General features: G+C 40.2%; 1 pseudogene; it reads left to right on the top strand.

Annotated features, from left to right (window-relative positions):
* Positions 1 to 1,196: 1,196 nt before the first annotated feature.
* Positions 1,197 to 3,398, top strand: LOC148572330 (uncharacterized; annotated as a pseudogene).
* Positions 3,399 to 4,085: the final 687 nt, after the last annotated feature.

Raw genomic sequence — 4,085 nt, 5'->3', positions numbered from 1 at the left:
CTTGCATTTTAAGATTCTGCAATTTACATTTCTTGCGTTCTAAGTTTCTGCTATTTAATTTCTTATTCTTTAATATTCAGCACTTTTATTTTTTGTTCTCTTTAATTCCCTGCAAATTTCCCATCTCCCTTTAATTTCATGCAATTTAGTTTCTGCAATCACAAATCACTCAACTCAATACTTGATTTGCCTGACTAAATCAACCACTAAACTAAAATTGCTCAATCCTTCAATCCCTGTGGGATCGACCTCACTCACGTGAGTTATTATTACTTGATGCGACCCGGTATACTTGTCGGTGAGTTTTGTGTTAGATCGTTTTCCACACATCAAGTTTTTGGCGCCGTTGTCGGGGATTGAAATAGATTGACAATGATTAAGTGAAGTGGAGATCTAGATCAATCACTTTTTCTTTTATGTTTCTTTAATTTTTGACTAACACACTAACTGTTTGAATTTTTGCTTAAGCTAACTAAAACTTCATTCTAGTAATAGATTGAAGTGTCACTGGTTTTGTGTGTTTCGTGTGTTTTGTTTGTATGTCAAGAAGAGCCATACCCACCTTTCATGAACAAGACGAACGAATTCTCAGGAGATTAAGAAGAGCTGAAAGAGGGAAAGGCATTGTTGGAGAGGAAGAATCTGAGGAAGAATGTCACAAGATGGAAGGAGATCCATCTAATCCCAATCATCCAGAAGGAGGGGTTAACAATAACCCACAACAGAGGATAGTACTGGCCTCCTATACATTTGCAAATGCTAGACATTGTGGAAGCAGTATTCTTACCCCTAATGTCAATGCAAATAACTTTGAGCTGAAGCCACAACTCATCACATTGGTCCAAAACAACTGCTTTTTTGGAGGAGGACCATTGGAGGACCTGAACCAACATCTATCCACTTTCTTGATGATTTGTGACACAGTTAAAAGCAATGGAGTACACCCTGACATATACAAGCTGCTGCTATTCCCATTCTCTCTCAGGGACAAGGTCACTCAATGGCTAGAAACATTCCCGAAGGAAAGCATCAACACTTGGGATGATTTGGTGAGCAAGTTTCTTGCCAAGTTTTACCCCCCTCAAAGGATCATTAGGTTGAAGACTGAGGTGCAGACATTCACACAAATAGATGCTAAAAATCTATATGAGGCATGAAAAAGATATAAGGCTTTGCTGAGGAAATGTCCACCAGAGATGTTCACTGAGTGGGACAAGCTGCAGAACTTCTATGAAGGGCTCACTCTAAAGGCTTAAGAGGCACTTGATCACTTAGCCAGAGGATCATTGCAACTGATGAAAACTGTAGAAGAGGCTCAAAATCTCATTGACATGGTGGCTAACAACCAGTATTTCTTTGCTCATCAAAGGCAACGCCAACCATCACAAAGAAGAGGAGTAATAGAGCTGGAAGGAGTGGATTCAATTCTGGCTCAAAACAAAATGATGCAGCAGCAGATTCAGCAACAATTTGAGCAAATGGCCAAAAGAATTGATGGCCTACAAGTAGCATCAGTGAGTGCCTCAAGCCAACCAACAACTCCTTGGGGGCAGAATGAGGAGAACCAAGAAGAACAACAACAAGAGCAAGTGCAGTATATGCACAACCAAGGATCAAATGAGGTGTATGGTGACACCTACAATCCATCCTGGAAGAACCACCCAAACCTCAGATGGGGGGATAATCACAACCAGAACCAACAACCATGGCAGAGGAACTCAAATCAAAACACTTCAAGAAACAACCAAAACCACAACCAGTAGCAAACTAACCAAAACCCTTACAGAAAACCCCAAAACAACTTCCCCAACTGCAACCATTATCCATCCAATAACCAACCCACCAACCAAAACACTTACCATCAACCATCAACACCCCATAACCAAGCAATTTCACATGACTCTCAGAGGATCACTAATCTGGAAATGTTAATGGAGAAGATGATGAAGCACCAAGAAATGACAATAAGGAACCAGGAAGCCTCCATGAAGAATATGGAGAGGCAAATTGGCCAGCTCTCTAAACACCTTGCAACAGAGAGACCATCAAGTTCCCTGCCAAGTGACACAATTCCAAATCCTAAGGAAGAGTGCAAGGTGATACAGTTAAGAAGTGGGAGAGCATTGATGAGTAACAATGATATTACAAAGAAGCAAGTGGAGAGTAGCAAGAGGTCAATAGAGGAGGAAAAGCCAACACACGCAGAGGAAGCCAATGATCAAGATGTGATGCTAAACAAGAGCACTGAGAAACTCAAAGAGAAGAACAACCAGCCACACAGTTCAAAGGAAGAAGTTCAAGGACAGCAGCAAGTGGAGAAGAGCATTACACCTCCACTGCCATATCCCCAGAGGTTCAACAAAGAAACCAAAGATCAACATTTCTGCAATTTCCTGGAAACTTTCAAGAAGCTAGAAATCAATATTCCCTTGGCTGAGGCATTGGAACAGATGCCCTTATATGCCAAGTTCTTGAAGGAAATCATCAACAAGAAAAGAAGTTGGCTGGAGAAGGAAACTGTGCTTCTCACTGAAGAATGTAGTGCGCTCATCAGAAAAGGACTCCCTCCCAAGCTGGAAGATCCTGGAAGTTTCTTCCTACCTTGCACCATTGGAAGTCTATTTATCAACAAGGGGATGTGTGACTTAGGAGCAAGCATAAATCTAATTCCATCATCTTTAGTGAAAAAGCTTGGCATAGAGAAGGTGAAACCAATACAGATGTCCTTGGAATTGGTGAACCAGTCAATAGTACATCCCAAAGGAGTGATTGAAAACCTTTTAGTTAAGGTTGACAAGTTCATTTTTCCTGCGGACTTTGTAATCTTGGACACTGAAGAAGAAGAAAACAATTCAATCATCTTGGGAAGGCCATTTTTGGCCACTGCTAGAGCCATCATAGATGTAGAGTAGGGAGAACTAACTCTCAGGATGCACGAGGAAAGCATTATCCTGAAAGTGTTTCCAGAACCACAATTTAGTGAAGAAAGAAGCAAGGTAGTCAGCGACTGTTTTCCAAGGCAAGCAACCAACAACACAGGGGAGCAAAAGAATGAGCATGTGCAAGGAGGAGAAGGAATTCAAAAAGGAATTAGGATGATAAACAAGAAGGAAGGTACCACAACCAAAGCTGCTGTCAAGGAAGAAAGGTTAACAAGAAAAAGGAAGAAAAACAAGAAGAAGGTTCACAAAGGGTGGAAGAATGAAAAAATCCCAACTGAAGGATTCTCTAAAGGCGACAAGGTGCAATTAATATATCAACAGCTGGGAACTGAGGATCACTACACTGTTAACCAAGTACTCTCTCTTGAGCACATTGAAATTGAGCATCAAGGCACACAAAGAAGGCTTACAGTGAGGGGGGATAAGCTTCGACATTTCAGTCATCAACCACCCTAAGGGGATCAATGTCAAGCTAATGACAATAAAGAAGCGCTTGTTGGGAGGCAACCCAACCTGAGGTAGTTTTCTTTTCATAGCTTTTTCAATAAAAATGTTGAATAATTAAGTATGTATTGCAAGGAGCTAAGTTTGGTGTTGCACACCAAAACAATTTAAGGGAGAATGAAGGATTCTAAGTTTGGTGTTCCACTAAAATCTCATTTAAAAGCATACTCTCACCTCCTACATAATGCTAGCTCCAAGCAATCAGACAAATTATTCAACCAGTTAATTATTTTTTTTTTGTTTTGGTTCCATAACCTTTAGCAAGGCCAAAAGAATTCATAAATGTACAACCTGTTGCATTAGAGACAGTGGCAAGGAATTAAGTTTGGTGTTCCCACACTAAATTAAATCCAAAAGCCACACTCAATTCATGCATACTAACCAGCCACCTAAGGGCTTGAGAAGCAAGCAACTTTTGAGAATTATGCAGGGAACTAACCACCATTTGAGGACATTATGCATCATAACTCAAAAGGGGCACAACAGAAGAAAGGACAAAAGAACTACAAACCAATAGGTTGTATCTATACTTAACTTATGCTGTTGAGAAATGCTTTGATTTATGTCTTGCTAAAGTGTTCATCTAGTACAAGTAGAATCATTTTTTTTTTGCAATAAATAAGCTAGTCTAAGTGTGTG

Source organism: Arachis ipaensis, chromosome B3 (assembly GCF_059453495.1).
Source record: "Arachis ipaensis isolate K30076 ecotype BB chromosome B3, ASM5945349v1, whole genome shotgun sequence".
NCBI classification, from domain to species: domain Eukaryota; kingdom Viridiplantae; phylum Streptophyta; class Magnoliopsida; order Fabales; family Fabaceae; genus Arachis; species Arachis ipaensis.
This window is presented reverse-complemented; position numbering and strand designations above follow the sequence as displayed.